Source organism: Dromiciops gliroides, chromosome 6 (assembly GCF_019393635.1).
Source record: "Dromiciops gliroides isolate mDroGli1 chromosome 6, mDroGli1.pri, whole genome shotgun sequence".
NCBI classification, from domain to species: Eukaryota; Metazoa; Chordata; class Mammalia; order Microbiotheria; family Microbiotheriidae; genus Dromiciops; species Dromiciops gliroides.
The window spans coordinates 183,416,407-183,433,899 of record NC_057866.1 but is presented as its reverse complement, the minus strand read 5'-3'; the positions used below and the strand labels follow the sequence as shown (position 1 = coordinate 183,433,899).

Genomic DNA, 17,493 nt, shown 5'->3' with positions numbered 1-17,493 from the left:
ATGAGAATCATCTATATATAAATTGATAACTGAACCCAGAGGAGGTGGTGAGATCACAAAGTGCACTAGTACATAGAGATAAGGGGCCCAGGATATAGTCTTGGCGGTAGGGGGGAGATACCTATCATTATCCAGCATGACCTGGAGAAAGATCCAGGAAAGAAGACTGAGAAGGTATGGTTGGGCAAGCAGGAAGAGAACCAGAAGAGAGCAGTGCTAGAGAAGAGAGGTATCTAAGAGAAGAAAGTGGTTGCAGAGATATCAAGGAGGATAATCATTGAGAAAAGGTCAATCAAGAGATAACTGGTAACTGGTTTTTTTTTGTTTTTTTTTTTTAGTGAGGCAATTGGGGTTAAGTGACTTGCCCAGGGTCACACAGCTAGTAAGTGTTAAGTGTCTGAGGCTGGATTTGAACTCAGGTACTCCTGAATCCAGGGCTGGTGCTCTATCCACTGCACCATCTAGCTGCCCTGATAATTGGTAACTTTGGAAAGTGATGTTTCCATTGAATGATGAGGTTGGAAGCCAAACTCTATTGCATTTAGAAGAGAGTAAAAAGGAAAGTGGAGACACTTATTGTAAACAACTTTGTCAAGGAATTTCATCATGAAAGGGAGGAGAGATACAGGATGATAGCTAGTAAAGATGGTAGGATCAAATGAGGATTTTTTTAAGGGTGGAGGAAACATGGGCATGTTTGTAGGAAGCAGAGAAGCAGCCAGTAAATAGAGATCGAAGATTAGTGAGAGGAGACAATAGAGAAGACAGTTTGCTGTAGAAGGGAAGATGGAATGGTTTCAAGGATGCATGTTAGAGGTATTTTTCTTGGTAAAGAAGTCACTTTCTTTCTTTTCTTTTCTTTTTCTTTCTTTTTTTTTTGGTGAGACAATTGGGGTTAAGTGACTCGCCCAGGGTCACACAGCTAGTGTCAAGTGTCTGAGGTTGGATTTGAACTCAGGTCCTCCTGACTCCAGGGCCAGTGCTCTATCTACTGTGTCACCTAGCTGCCCAAGAGGTCACTTTATATGATGCAATTTATGTAATGGGGGAAGGTGTCTAGGTGATGTGAGATAAGGAAGGGAGGAAGCTCTTTGTGAACTGCTTCGATTTTTTAAATGACTATGAGACAAAGGCTCTCAGCTGAGTCTCAGGGTGGAGGGAGGATACCATAGGATGTTAAAGGAGGGATGAAAAGGTTTAGAATAGCCACACTACAGTGGTGAGTGAAATAGTGACTTGATTAGAGAGATGTAAAAGGGTTGTCTTTCTGCAGTGAGGAAATAGTGGAGATTTTGTAATATAAATTTGTAGTGGATCAGGTCATCATGACTTCATGTTTTTTCTCTAACTCCCTTTAGCAACACATGGCCAGAAGCAAAGCCTGTGAGTGGATGGTGGGAGTCATCCAAGACTGGACAGTGGCAAGGCATGGTCAGTGATAGGATAAAGAACAAAGAGGCTCCAACATCGAGGGGAGTGTAGAACTGGACTGGCATACCAAGGGTGCAAGATAGTGAAGGAAAGAAAATATAGCTAGTGCAGGAGTAATATCCTGGGAAAGAACTGAGGGGTAGAAGAATCAGAGATCACCATGAAAACAAAGAACTTAATTAGGGGTAGTAAGGCAAAGAGAAGAATAAAAGATTGTGACCAGATAAAGGAATTTTGGAGTTCAGGAAGTGAAAAATTTGTGGATGATGGCAAGATCAAAGGAATGATCGTGATTAGGAGTCATATATGTATAGATAAGCATGTATGCATACACATTATATAGGTATACCTGCAAACAAATTTATATATGTGTATATGTGTATGTTATATTTATATATACACATAAAATATATGCACATATATTTTATGTAGCCATTGAAGGAATTTGTTTTGCCTGACTACACATACATATTTGTTATAAAAATTTTAGCTTTCTTTTCTTTGAAAAACAATAGGGTGAGGGTACGAGGAAGAAAAAGTACATTTCTGCTCATTTAAAAAATAGAGAGGTGATGGTGCTATATATGTGGAATTCTGTAAGTACTTTCAGATGAGATCATTGTACTAGTTTTATTTAACTGTTTTACTTTACTACAAGAGAGCTTGCAAGAAGTGGGAGTAATCAATAAATATTTGTAATGCAAAACCAAAATTTCAATAAAAGTTTAAAAAAATAAAAGCAATAACTTCAATGCAAAAAAAAATCCCAACTCTGGTACTTATTATCTATGTGATCATAAGCAAGTGTGTTTACAATGCTCTGTATGCTTATCAATAAAATGGGCACCCACTTTGTTTTCAGTTCTTTGCTGACCACAATGCTTGCCCTACCTCACTTGGTGGTTGTGAGAAACACCCTTATAATCCTAAAAGGAAGTCATGACCAAGTGTATATACACACATATGTATGTATGTATAGACTTAGAGAGTTATATAGAGAAACTAATACATATATTGTATGTATAGACACATGTAAGTCTAATGTGTGTCTCTCATTTCGAATTCTAAATCCATCACCTCTATTTAATGGATTGCAGTTTTCATCACTGGTCCTCTGGAATCCTGGATAATCATTGCATTGTTCATAGTTCATAATGATGTCAAAGATATTTGTTTTTACATTATTGTGATTGTAAGCCGTCTGACTCCAAGTGTAAGGCTCTTTTCACTATGTCATGGTACCTCTCAGTGTTGTAGAAATTCTCTACAGAAAGGCGATACCGAGCCCACACTTTAATCACAGCAACTACAGGCTAACTGCTGCCTCCTGGAGGTGCAGTACTAGACAGAGGAGAAAGATGCATGTGAAAAGCCGGCTAAGAAATTACAGTGGCTCCATCCATTTCTTCTCAGTATCTAGGAAAGAGTTTGGTAATTGCCCTCTTATAGGTAAAGGCAAAAATGGAGCCCACTAAACAATAGCATTTGGGAAAATACAATATTTGCTGAACTTAATTTTTTTAATGAAAGCATGGATATTAGAGTTCTATTTTTCGATTTATAAAAAGCATCCGTTATCTGCAGTTTCATTAAGATTTATCTACATACTGTGCCAAAACACAAATGCTTTATTTATTTTGCTAAGCGATAGATACCCATCTCCCCAAATTCAGCATCAAACAAAATATTTGGCTACTTCACAAAAGAATAATTTTCTAAGCATCCTATTGGTGGAGAATGATACCTAGCCAGGTATGTCCTTGAAATAGAGAAGCAGCACAACCTAGTGGACAAAAAGAAAACTGCAGCACTGAAATTGAAAAGCTGTTCTGTGGCTACCATTTACATAGACTCTTGGGTGAGTAGGTCCCTTTAGGCGTCCGGGTCTAATTTCTATTCCAGAGTAGCGTTCTGAAGAATAATTAACATATGAAAATAAATTATTTTCTAAAAATAAGCCATGCTAAATCAGAATGCAGTGAGTGATGGATTGTTAATGACAAAGTAATTGAGCAAGAGTTCTAGGGTGAGAAAAGACACTTAAATTCTACCAAAACAAAGTCAAAGAAAACTATTGCATCATAGACTTAGAGCTGGAAGGACCTCAGAGAGTTATCTCAGCCAACTCCTTCATTTTTCAGATAAAGAAACTGAGTCCCAGAGAGATTAAGTGGCCTGATGAATGTCTCACAGGCAATCAGTTGCAGACCTTTTATCACGTTAAATTCAAAAAGTTTTAATTACATACTTATGTTCTGAACGACCATGCTATGTGCTAGAAATGACAAATTCAGAGAAAACTGGAAAGATTTCTATGAAATGGTGAAGAGTGAAGTGAGCAGAACCAGATTTTATACAAGGACAATAACATTGTTTATTTTATTGGGTTTTTTTTTTCCGGGACAATGAGGGTTAAGTGACTTGTCTAGGGTCACACTGCTAGTAAGTGTCAAGTGTCTGAGGCCGGATTTGAACTCAGGTCCTCCTGAATCCAGGACCAGTACTCTATCCACTGCGCCACCTAGCTGCCCCTGGACAATAACAATTTAAAAACAAATAACTTTGAAAGACTTAAAGACTGATCAATACACTGACTAACCACAGTGCCAGAGGATGGATGATGAAGCACGCTAGCCATCTCCTAAGAGAGAGCTGACAGACTTAGAGTGCAAAATGAGACATCTACTCTTTGGAACTGGCCCATATGGGAATTTGTTTTGCTTGACTATGCATGTTTATTGTAAAGGTTTTGTTTTCTGCCCTTTTTTCCCAATGGGAAAAGATGAGAGAAAAAAATAGATTTTGTCAATTTTTAAATGTAATTTAAAATTTGTTTGATTAAGTATTCATTCCAACTATTCATGAAGATTTAAGTAACTAGGGATCTGGTCAATGGAATTTAATTTTAAAAACTAAAGTAAATGAAGGGGAGTAATGAGAAGTAAGGCTAGAAAGAAAGGTCAGAGACAGAATATGGAGGGCCTTAGATCCAAGACTTGTATTTTACCCTAGAACCAAAAGAAAGCTGCTTCGGTTTTTTTGAACAAGGGTGTGATGTGTTCATTCATGGGCCTCAGAAAGATTATTTGGCAGCAATACAGAAAACATATGAGAGAAGGAAGAGACTGGAATCAGGGAGACCAATTAGAAGGCAATTATACTTTTCCAGGCAGGTAGCAAAAGTGGTAGCAGTATTACTTTATTTTATTTATTGGGGGGGGTGAGGCAATTGGGGTTAAGAGACTTGCCCACAGCTAGTGTCAAGTGTCTGAGACTGAATTTGAACTTAGGTCCTCCTGACTCCTGAGCTAGTGCTCTATCCACTTCGCCACCTAGCTGTTCCCAGCAGTATTACTTTAGAGAAGGAATTGATTTGACATAGTCTAACAGTAGAATCAATAGAACTGGGCAAGTGATTTGATGTGGGGGTTAAGGAAAAGGCAAGAGTCAAAGACAAGAGTTTGTTTAAAGCCTGGGAACATAGGGGAGTTCTCTATAAGAATATAGAAATTTTTCGGGGCAGCTAGGTGGCACAGTGGATAGAGCACTGGCCCTGGATTCAGGAGGACCTGAGTTCAAATCCAGCCTCAGACACTTGACATTTACTAGCTGTGTGACCCTGGGCAAGTCACTTAACCCCAATTGCCTCACCCAAAAAAGAAAAAAGAATATAGAAATTTGGAAGAAAGGGATGATTTAGGAGAGATGATGAGTTCAGTTTTGAACATATTAAAAGTAAGAAAAAACATTAGGAATTGAACTAGGAAGTTTTGATCCCTTTAATCTTAGAATTTAGACTTTTGCTGCTAAAAATTCTAAATGCTAAAAAAGCATTCAGTATATACTGAAATATTAACATTTCAGTTATTGGTATTAATCAATTTATTAAGTAAATAAATTTCAACATTAATAATAGTTTCCTTATGCTGTATCTGTTTGTATATATATATATATATATATATATATATATATACATATACATATACACACCTATATATGCTGTAAATTGCTAGAGGCCAGGGACCAGGTATAATAATAATATTATGATAGCTAACATTTGCAAAGCACTTTAAGATGTGCTAAATGTTTTTTACATAAATTATCTTATTTGGTCCTTACCACAACCCTAAGAGTTATGGGTTCTTGCTATCATTCCCAATTTACAGATAAAGAAACTGAGTCTCAGAATGATTACCCACACAATGTTAGAGGAAGACATCCAACTGAGATCCCCCTGACTCCAGTTCTTTCCATCACACTCTGCTTCCTCTAACCAGGTAAGCATCATTCTCGATGCCTGGTATGTAGAACACAATCACATGCAATTAGCTTCTGAATAAACGCATTTAGATTGAGATCAATGACCACCACGACATCAGGAGAAACCACTGTTGCTAAATATCCCTGGTTAGATACTTTTCCTTGGAAGGAGATCAAATGGCACTAACTGTTGGCAACTGCATAAGCTTTCATTTTTTTCTCCTCTGCAAGGTGGGATAATAGTCCTTGACACCTGTCTCACAGCTATCCTACCATCCTATAAAACGGTCATTCCGCTAGAATTCGGGGGCTCGCTGCTTGAGTCCTTCATATGTTTACCCAGTTATTGATACAAAAAGGTTGAGAAGGTGGGTATAGGCCAGAGACTGCAAGGATAGTCTAAGAAGAGGAGACTGGAGAGAATTTCTTGTTAAAGCTCTGGCTACCATTTTTCTTTCTCTTCTGACTATAGTTACCACCACCACCACAGCAGCAGTTCCCAACAATGGGAGTATTCTTTTTTTTTTTTTGCACAGGGCAATGAGGAGGTTAAGTGACTTGCCCAAGGTCACACAGCTAGTAAGTGTCAAGTGTCTGAGGCTGGGTTTGAACTCAGGTCCTCCTGAATCCAGGGCCAGTGCTTTATTCACTGTGCCACCTAGCTGCCCCAATGGGAGTATTCTTGAATGTCAATTAATAATTCCTTCTGCAAGTCAACTGTAAGAAGTCCTGCTCTGAATCTTGGAAAGGAAGTATTTTAGCAATGCTGGGATCACTCAGGATGATGGAGTGGCCCACTGCCATCAGCAGTACCATCTGCACTGGTAGTTGTATTATTCTGACCTGATTGACAGGGTCCTCCAAAGTCTAGAGAAACACTGTAGGTGGACTTATAGAACAATGACAAGAAACATAGCAAGCTGAGAGAAGATGCTGTTGTCTAGAGATTGGTTGGCTATGCCCACTCAAAGTTTCTCTATTAGATTACTTTTCAGAGCAACATTCCATTCGCCTTTAGCATGAAGGTGTTCAGCTACAAGCCTGCATTTAGATAAAATGGTGAAGTAGATACCTGCCCTGCCCCACCACCATAGAGAATAAAAAGCCATCCTTTTTTTTAGTTAAAATTAATACCACAATTTAAAAAATTAATACTAAAAATTTGTATCACGTAGAATATTAAGTTTACACTACTAAAACCTGAAATTTATACAGACCAATTATAAAGATGTCAGAGAAAGTGAGTGAGCAAAATTGCCAGGGAAAGCAAGCACAAATGAAATGTGTACGCTGCCTTTACTCTAGACCCCAACCCCATTCATGATAATAGGTCTTCCCTTGATGATATTGTGAGCTTGTTTATGCAGAGATTTCACTGAACTACTGTTAAAAGGGACACACCTCAGCATGAAGTATTGTACCTGTAACCATTCCTTTGATAACTTGGACTTAGAAATGAGTCTTGTTTCTGCATTGTAGGTTTATGATAAAAGTTTTGTTAAAGGGGTAGCTAGGTGGTGTAGTGGATAAAACACCAGCCCTGGATTTAGGAGAACCTGAGTTCAAATCCGACCTCAGAAACTTGACACTAGCTATGTGACCCTGGGCAAGTCACTTAACCCTCTCTGCTCCCCCCCAAAAAGAGGGGGTTGTTAAAAAGAAAATAAAATTAGGGTTAATGGTATCCTTTATATAGTACATATTTATAAAATAATGAAAATTAAACACTTTTTTCATTTTTATATATTTTCATTTTTATAATTTCTATAGTTTATTTATATCTATGTAACTCTGCTGCCCAAACGACCCAAATTCTGTGTTTGATCCAAGAGCATTCTCAAAATTTACTCTGTGGCTTTAGTGGTCTTCTCAGTTTCTCCTATAAATATAGATGTTATGGTGGATGCAAAAGAAGCACATGATGAAATTTTTGTCCTGAAGGGTCATAAGCTCTAAGTGAGGACATGACACGGACATATCACCAGTAGGCTGGCCTCTTAAATTTTATCAGAGAAAACATTGTGCAAGTCATTGCAACTGCTTCTGCATCTGAAAAAATGGGAATAATAGATGTCCTTCCTACTGTAATTCACAGGATTGCAGTGTACATCAAATGAAGAAATGAATATTAAAGCGCTTTGTAAACTCCCTACGTGTAAGGTATTATTATCATGACTAAACACAAGGGCCAGTACTAGACCTGATTTCACTGATGTGGGAATTCCCTGGTAAGCAAATTCCTTCTATTATTGAAGTTCAGCACTCTCTCTGCAATTAGCCCCCTCCTATCTTTCCAGTCTTCTTACTCCCCAACTTGAACTCTTCCGTTCAGTGACACTGGACTCTTGGCTGTTTCACAAATAAGAAGTCTCATCACTCAGCCTGGGGCATTCTCTCTGGCTCTCCTCCATGCCTGAAATGTTCTCTCCTCTACTTCCCCCATCCTGGCATCCTTCATATCCAACTAAAATCCTACCTTCTACAGGAAGCCTTCCCAACCCCCCTTAATTTCAGTGCTTTCCCTCTGTTATTTCCTATTTGTTCTATATAGAGCTTGCTTTGTATGTTTGTTTGCATGTTGTCTCTGTAATTAGATTGTAAGCTCCTTTAAGGCAAGGAGTGTCTTTTGCTTCTTTTTGTATCCTCAGTGTCTAGCATCTTGCCCCTTCCCCCCATCCCCCACAGCACTTAATAAATGCTTATTGAATTGAACTTAGAGTTGCCCAGCCCCTTCCTACCATCATTAGCCCATTGCTGCCCAGTTCCTCTAGAGTCTTCCTCTTTCCATCTCTCTAGGTTCAGGGTATAGCTCCTATACCAGGCTGAGCATCCAAAATCCTATACCCAATCAATCAAGGATTCCCTTCCCACTCCTTTCTCCCACTGGGTCAGAAAGGCAGCATCACGGTGGGCCAGGAAACTGTCGAGAGTAGTACACTGTGTGTTTAGCACCTCAAGCTACTATATTTAAAGTATCTTTCAAATCCTAAGGACAACATGACTACATATTTAGCCAAAGAGATTCAGTCTTGGGCAGAATAATAATTCTGCAGGGCTTCTCTGAGAGTCTTCTCTGAAAATTATTTCATAAGTATTCAGAACTGTTGACTACTTAAATACAGGAAGGGACAAAAGTCACAAATATTTAACAACTCCTTTAGTTTTTGTTTTCAATTTACAATACCAAGGCATCACATACAGTATATATAGGAAATTAATTTACATTACATGTGAAAAATCAAATCTTGTAAATGGAAAAAAATAAGAAAAAAAATGTTCAAAAAGTTATTAAAACATCAGACCCCTTTATGACTTTTGGCCCACCCCGTATATGTTCTGAGAAGCAGCTTAGCATAGTGGATTGAGAGCTGCCTTTAGTGTTAGGAAGACCTGTATTCAAATCCCACTTCTGATACACACTGGCTGTGTGACCTCAGGCAAGTCACTTCACCTGCCTCCAAGAAGCTTTTCAAGACTGGAAATAAGTTCCTTCTCTCCTACCTCCCATATCCCATCTATCTAGTAAGCCATACACCTTGGCCATCTCTCCATGTCCACATTTTCCTATCACTCACCTCAATAAAATTCCCTGGGTGTGTTGTAGTCCCCTATTAAATGTAAGCCCCTCAGTAGCAGAGTTGTTTCTTTGTCAAAAGATTTGTATCCCTAGTACTTAGCACAATATGTGGTACATATTAAGTGCTTAATAAATTTGTGTTCACTAATGCATTGTTGGTAGAGTTGTGAACTGATCCAACCATTCTGGAGAGCAGTTTGAAACTATGCCCAAGGGCTATAGGACTGTACATACCCTTTGACCCAGTAATACCACTATTAGGTCTATATCCCAAAGAGATCATAAAAAAGGACAAAGGATCCACATGTACAGAAATATTTATAGCAGCTCTCTTTGTGGTGGCAAAGAATTAGAAATCAAGGGAATGTCCATCAATTGGGGAATGGCTGAACAAGTTGTGGTATATGAATGTAATGGAATACTATTGTGCTGTAAGAAATGATGAGCAAGGGGGCAGCTAGGTGGTGCAGTGGATAGAGCACCAGCCCTGGAGTCAGGAGGACCTGAGTTCAAATCCGGCCTCAGACACTTAACACTTACTAGCTGTGTGACCTTGGGCAAGTCACTTAACCCCAAATGCCTCACCAGAAAGAAAGAAAGAAAGGAAGGAAGGAAGGAAGGAAGGAAGGAAGGAAGGAAGGAAGGAAGGAAGGAAGGAAGGAAGGAAGGAAGGAAGGAAGGAAGGAAGGAAGGAAGGAAGGAAGGAAGGAAGAAATGAATGATGACCAGGCAGATTTCAGAAAAACCTGGAAAGACTTAAGTGGACTGATGCTGAGTGAAGTGAATAGAACCAGGAGAATATTGTACACATTAAGAGCAACATTGTGTGATGATCAACTGTGATAGATTTAGCTCATCTCAGCAATACAATGATGCAAGACAATTCCAAAGAACTCATGATGAAAAATGTTCTCCACATCCAGAAAAAAAAAAGAACTGTGGATTCTGAATGCATATTGAACCATACTGTTTCTATTTTTGTTTTTGTTTTTTGAGGTTTTTCCCTTTTGTTCTGATTCTTCTTTCACAACAGACTAATGCAGAAATATGTTTAATGTGATTGTACATATATAACCTATATCAGATTGCTTTCTGTCTTGGGGAGGGGGAGGAAAGGGAGGGAGGGAGAAAAATTTGAAACTAAAAATCTTATGAAAACAAATGTTGAAAACTATCTTTATATGTAACTGAAAAATAAAAAAATACTTTTATGATTTAAAAATAAAATAAATTTTTGTTCATTTATTAAACAGAAGAAATCAAATCTGTCTTCCAGGTGATATTCTCCTCAAGACTGGAAGATAGGGGGCAGCTAGGTGGCACAGTGGATAAAGCACCGGCCCTGGATATAGGAGTACCTGAGGTCAAATCCGGCCTCAGACACGTGACACTTACTAGCTGTGTGACCCTGGGCAAGTCACTTAACCCTCATTGCCCTGCCCAGCAAAAAAAAAAAAAAAAAGACTGGAAAATAGTTACTGTTCTCCATTTGTGAAGGATGTTTCCTCAGATTTCTGGTTCACAATGAAATAATAGGCCCAATTTTTTAAAAAAGTATTTCTAATTTTTTTTTCATTCAAGATGATCAGAGTTAAGAAATTTTCCATTAATTCTTCACTTTTCAGTGGAAACTGAAGGAAACCTCTCAGCTTCCATTCTGTGAAGGTGATTAAACTACATCCTTTGAGTTCTTTGATTATTTTCTGAGGTAAGCTTTCAGTAAACTAAATGAACCTTCCTCCTCTCCAAATAATTCATGAAAGTTTTATTTATTTATATGTTATGTTCTGTTTCTATGAAGCATGGGGGGGGGGTTATATAGCCTATGGGAAGAAGCATGTATCTGAAGACAGATGGCCCTTTTCACCACAAGGCATAAGTGCCTCTACTCTTGCTCCATTGTACAGAAAGGATTCTGTGCTCTCTATTTAAAATGACTGTAATATATACCCCAGCATCCTGCCTCCTGATGCTTCAGAGTATTTCCACCAATTCATTCAGCAAAAAGTTTAAGATATAGAGTTCCTCTTTATGATCAAGACTGTACTTGAATCATTACTGGGCATATCTGCCCAAGGAGACCACTGTCAACAAGAAAGGCTTATCAAGGTACACCCTCAGAAGAGGATAACAGGGGCAGCTAGGTGGTGTAGTGGATAAAGCACCGGCCCTGGATTGAGGAGGAGGAGGGGGAGGAGGAAGAGGAGGAGGAGGAGAAGGGGGAGGAGGAGGAGGAGGAGGAAGAGGAGGAGGAGGAGAAGGAGGAGGAGGAGGAGGAGGAGGAGGAGGAGGAGGAGGAGAAGGAGGAGGAGGAGGAGGAGAAGGAGGAAGAGGAGGAGGAGGAGGAGGAGGAGAAGGAGGAGGAGGAGGAGGAGAAGGAGGAAGAGGAGGAGGAGGAGGAGGAGGAGAAGGAGGAGGAGGAGGAGGAGAAGGGGGAGGAGGAGGAGGAGAAGGAGGAGGAGGAGGAGGGGGAGGAGGAGGGGGAGGAGAAGGGGGAGGAGAAGGGGGAGGAGGAGGAGGAGGAGGAGGAGGAGGAGGAGGAGGAGGAGAAGGGGGAGGAGGAGGGGGAGGAGGAGGAGGAGGAAGAGGAGGAGGAGGAGGAGAAGGGGGAGGAGGAGGGGGAGGAGGAGGAGGAGGAGGAGAAGGGGGAGGAGGAGGGGGAGGAGGAGGAGGAGGAGGAGGAGGAGGAAGAGGAGGAGGAGGAGGAGGAGGAGGAGGAAGAGGAGGAGGAGGAGGAGGAGGAGGAGGAGGAGAAGGGGGAGGAGGAGGAGGAGAAGGGGGAGGAGGAGGAGGAGGAGAAGGAGGAGAAGAAGAAGAAGAAGAAGAAGAAGAAGAAGAAGAAGAAGAAGAAGAAGAAGAAGGAGAAGGAGAAGAAGAAGAAGAAGAAGAAGAAGAAGAAGAAGAAGAAGAAGGAGAAGGAGAAGAAGAAGAAGAAGAAGAAGAAGAAGAAGAAGAAGAAGAAGAAGGAGAAGGAGAAGAAGAAGAAGAAGAAGAAGAAGAAGAAGGAGAAGGAGAAGGAGAAGAAGAAGAAGAAGAAGAAGAAGAAGAAGAAGAAGAAGAAGAAGAAGAAGAAGAAGAAGAAAGGCTTCATTGACAGCAAAATATTTGTAGCAGTTTTCTGTGGTAGCAAAACTAGAAACCTACCTAGTGGGTGTCCATCAACTGGGGAATGACCAAGCAAATTGTAGCAACTACATGTAATAGAATAATGCTCCACTATAATGGGAAAAAACCATCATTACTAAAGAAATACATGGAAAGACTTGTATGTTCCAGGGTAAAGTGAAGTAAACAGAGTTCCTGAAGAATATATACAATTCTAATAATGTAAATGGAAAGAACAACCACTACAGAACTGAAAGTCAATCTCCCTCTTTAAATTTCTTTATACACACTCTGCATTTATATTCTTTGTGTATGTATTTTATCACCATACCTTCCTTCAGTAGACTATAAATCTCTTGAGGGGTAGAGAAGGTTCCAGTTTTATGTTTGTTTCCTCAGTGTCTAACCCTGTACTTTGTACATAATAGGTGCTTAATATTTGGTGAAGTGAAATGAAATAAAGATAGATGAATCAATAAATCAACAATAAGGACCAACCATAATCACAGAGGACTTGTCATTAAACATACTACCCACCCAAGGAGTGCCACTGAAATGATCAAGTGGTATATTGGCTAGAGTTGGCTCTGAGATAGAAAGGAGATTGCGCCTTCCTCCCTTTTTTGCAAAAATGGAGTACTACAGATGTAGCATATTGCATGCATTGTTGGCTTGATTGATGCCAGTTAATTTTGATGAACTACTTTTTTTTCCTCTGTTATTCTTTTGGGGTTTTTTTTGTTTTTTGTTTTTTTTTTTTAGTGAGGCATTTGGGGTTAAGTGACTTGCCCAGGGTCACACGGCTAGTAAGTGTTAAGTGTCTGAGGCTGGATTTGAACTCAGGTACTCCTGACTCCAGGGCCGATGCTGTATCCACTATCCACTGTGCCACCTAGCCGCCCCTCCTCTGTTATTCTTAATTATAAAGGGATAGACCCTCAAGCAGGGAAGGGGGGAGGCCATATTGGGAAATAAATGATTTAGAAGCAAAATATGCCAATAAATATTTTTAAAAAATAAAAAAGATCCACTTTTTGGAGTCTTTTTATGTGATATATTTGTTACATTGTTAGCTACCAGGCATTAGGACCTTTGGAGCTATTCTATGATGCTCTGTGGCTGCTCTGGGACCTGGAGGACACTTTGAAAGTTTCAAGATTTCCTATCTCCTGACAGAGAGGTGATAGACTCAGGGGGCAGAATAAGACACACTTTTTGGTCATGGATAAGGGGGGAATTTGTTTTGCTCAACTAGATCAATGTTTATTAGGAGGGTTTTGTTTTTCTTTTCTTTTTTTCCCCCAATTTGGAAGAGGGAAGAAATGAGAGAAAAATATATTTTTGTTAGCTGAAAAAAAACAATTAAATTTTAGAAGATACTTTTCAAGAAATTGTTTGGGGGCAGCTAGGTGGCGCAGTGGATAGAGCACCGGCCCTGGAGTCAGTAGTACCTGAGTTCAAATCTGGCCTCAGACACTTAACAGTTACTAGCTGTGTGACCCTGGGCAAGTCACTTAACCCCAATTGCCTCACTAAAAAAAAGAAAAAAAGAAAAAAAAGAAATTGTATGTTATGCTTACTAGCTGTGTAGTCCTAGGCAAATCATTTAACCTGTGTTTGCTTCAGTTTCCTCAACTATAAAAGCGGGTGATAAGAGCATCTTCCTAGAAGGATTGTGGTGAGAATTAATAAAACGTTATTTGTAAAAAGTGCTTAGCGCAGTGCCCTGCACATAGTAGACATTATACAAATGCTCATTCTCTCCCCTTAGGACAATAGGATAAGCTTTGGGGGAAATTCCCAGATGACTGGTTGGGGAAGGGAGAGGAGAGAAACCAGCTGAGGAGCTAGAGAAGTAGGAAGAAATAAGGGAACTTGAAGAAGGAATGGTAGCAGAAGATAAGGGATTAAGGAAATTTCAAAACAGGAAGAAAACAGACCTTCGAATCTGATTAGAAAGAGCCCAATGGCAGGCAACCTTAGACACATATGTTGGTGGGGAATGTGGGGAGCAGAAGTTCTTTGGCTGGGGTGTCAAAGGCTGAGTGGGTGGTGAGACTATGAAAGCATTAGTCTACTTGTCTGAGACTCAAGTTGTTTGATCATGATAAGGACAAACAATTTTGAAAGGCTTGAGAACTCTGATGAAGCAAACCAGCCACAATTCTGAAGGACTGATCAATAAGAATGTCACTTACCTCCTGAAAAGGAGGTGACGGACTACAAATATTTTGGTATATTTGTTGACTTATCAGTGGCCTACTTGGTAATATGGATAAAAAGGTATGAACATTTTAGTCACTTTATTTACATAATTCCAAACTGTTTTCCAAAATGATTGTGCTGATTTAAAATATTTTTTTCCAATGGGGAGGAGAGAAAATTGTTTTTTGTTCATTTAAAAAAATTTTTTTAAGGCAGAAAAGTGTTGTTTGGAAGGGAAGTTGGAGCCAGGATAGTAATTGTAAAGGAGCAGCAGGGTCACATGAAGAATTTTTCTATATACTTAAGCAAGGAGGGGATAACTAGGGAATCCAAATAAATCAGGTGTGGAGAAACACAGAGCATCTCAGAAGAGAAGGGGAGATGACTCTGAAAATCACATATAATCTACAAAACTCAGCCAACTTTCTTATGAAGAAGCTGAACTTCCCCATGACAATTACTTTACCTCCTCTCGCAGACACTTGGACTCATCCATTCAGTCTTCCTGACTCCAAGCCCAGCATTCTTCAATCCATGGAAGAACAAGGGAATTAACTAGGGGGTCTTAAACTGCTTAAACTCTCTATGACACTGGTGAGTCCATCTTCATTGTATGTGTGTGTGTGTGTGTGTGTGTGTGTGTGTATACACACATAGTATATACATTAAGGCAACACCTGAATCATGGCAGCCCAGGTTTTGTACAGGGAGGAGTGGGGCCCTTGTCAGAGAGGTCTCAATGGTTTCCCACTTCTGAGGTCACAAGTAGGGAAGTTTCAATCGGCTAAGAAACGAAAAGTTTCTAGCCCAGAAGCATCCCAGCATAGGAGATTCCAGATGTGAGGAGTTCCTGAAAAGAAGCAAAGTGGAAAACAGGCTTGTGATAGAAAGACTAGATGCCCCAAGTTGTTTTTTTTTCCTCAACTACAAGACTCCCCCCTCCCCTTCTTCCTGATTGCTATTCTGCAGCTGAATCGGTGGATGAGAAGTGTGCTGAGAGCCACAAAGAGCATGTGATGGTGGAGAAATTAAGTATTTTATTAATCTACAATATGTAAATTGCTCTGTGACTCCACTGTATCTTACCTGTACTGACCAAACATAAAGTGGTGTTTTTTTTAATCTACACTATGTAGGTGTTCCAAAAATATTTGTGCAGTTGTAGGCTATTAAGACTTAAAGTTGCACTAAGACTTTTGGGACTGCCTGTATAGTTTGGGTTAAGGAATACAAATAGGGAAATAGGGAAGTGTTCTGCCTCCACAGAGAGAGGTGGGGAACAAAAGGTGTTGCATTCTCAAACATGGCCAAAGTGTTGAGTGGTTTTGTTAGACTATTTGTCATCAGGGGTGTAGGTTATATTCGGGGAAGATCTGTACTTCTGGTATGAGGGTTGCCAAGGCTTTTTCAAGGCTGCTTTCTACCTTTGGTGCCCTGATTCATCCAACTCTCACCAGTGGCTCCAAGAAGCTGTAGTTCACAAAATGGCCACATCCCAGTAAACCAGGTTGAGAGTAACCAAGGTCTCAAACTGTGGTAAAAAGTTTTAACAGTCGGTTAGATAATGGAGAGACGCCAGTTTTTTTTTTAGGACCACCCTTTTGGGGAGGAGACCAACAGCATGAGCTACACACACCAGTCTGCCTGTGACGCATGCCAGATTGCCTGCTGAGCACTCGACTTCCAGGGTGCGAGCTTAAAAGGCAAGGAGAGAACAGAAGTGGGGCTTTTTTCCTGCTCCGCTGGTCTCCTGGCTGCGCTGCACAGACAGACGCGGACTGGAGTTTGACTCGGCCTGGCTCTTGGTTAACAGCACACGCTTGACTCGGTCTCTCTCCCCAAAAGTGGCCTTGGGTTTTGGTGAGTTTTATACAGAATATAGACTAAGCCTAGACTTAAGACGATTTGTATTGTATTTCTACTTTCCTATCCTTCTAATCAACATCACCTTGTGACTACCATACAATAAAGGCTCTATCTAGAAAACCAGAAGCTTCTTCCATTTACTAGTCTGGGAGATAAGTTAAGGGAAAGGTTAAGTAGGGGAGATTTATGATCTAATATTCAATTTTAATCTCACAAACCCCTTCTGTGAGTTAGGCGGGTGTCTACCCCAAGCACGGGGAATAAGAACAATCCATCACAATAGTTGACACAAGCACTTATGAGCACTTAGAGCTTGGTCAGACATCCAAGCCACCAAGGTCATCCACTGCATACCAAGCTATCGCCGGTCACCTTGACTTTGTCTACCACTGGTCTTTAATGATCGCGCGAGAGAGAGGCCTAACAAGTTTAACTCTGCCTCACTTAAATCCAATTTATGCTTGAATCAAAAGACATCCCCCATTCCATTTTACCATTTTTACCTACCTCAAAGTCCTGCAAGTGACGAAGCAGCAGGTGTGGATGTACGCTGGGAGGTATAGGCACACTGACAGCTCAGGCGAAAGGGTTCTTCTCACCTGGCTGAAGCAGCAGTGGGATTCAGCAGCCCCCTGGTGTCTGAACCAAATGTTCACATATGCTATTTGTGTCCAACTTTTGGTCGAGACTTCTGAGTTTATATTGGTCTGACCAGCCTCTGTTGGACACAGTACTAGACTTCAACATGGTGATGTCATTTTGGTACTCTTTGAGAATGAAGAACCACCACCACCATCCAGGTGCTTAAGGAAGGGTTTCTACTGGAGTAGGGAGCAAAAATCACTATAAAGTAGCAAGAACAGCTAGATTTTTAAAAATCAAAGAATCAATAAAACCCTTGTCAAAGTACTATCAGACACCCTATATTCCAGAGCTAAGGCCCAACAAGCAAGCTGTGCCCTGAGCTTGGGATAACAACAATCCTTTGCACTCACCCCACTGGATGAACACTGCTGCAACCAAATCACAGAACTGTTGGTCCCCAAGCT

General features: G+C 40.3%; 1 pseudogene; it reads left to right on the top strand.

Moving 5' to 3' along the window:
- LOC122732159 overlaps positions 1–17,155 on the top strand; it is a 64,693-nt pseudogene extending 47,538 nt beyond the window's left edge.
- The last annotated feature ends 338 nt before the right edge of the window (positions 17,156–17,493 follow it).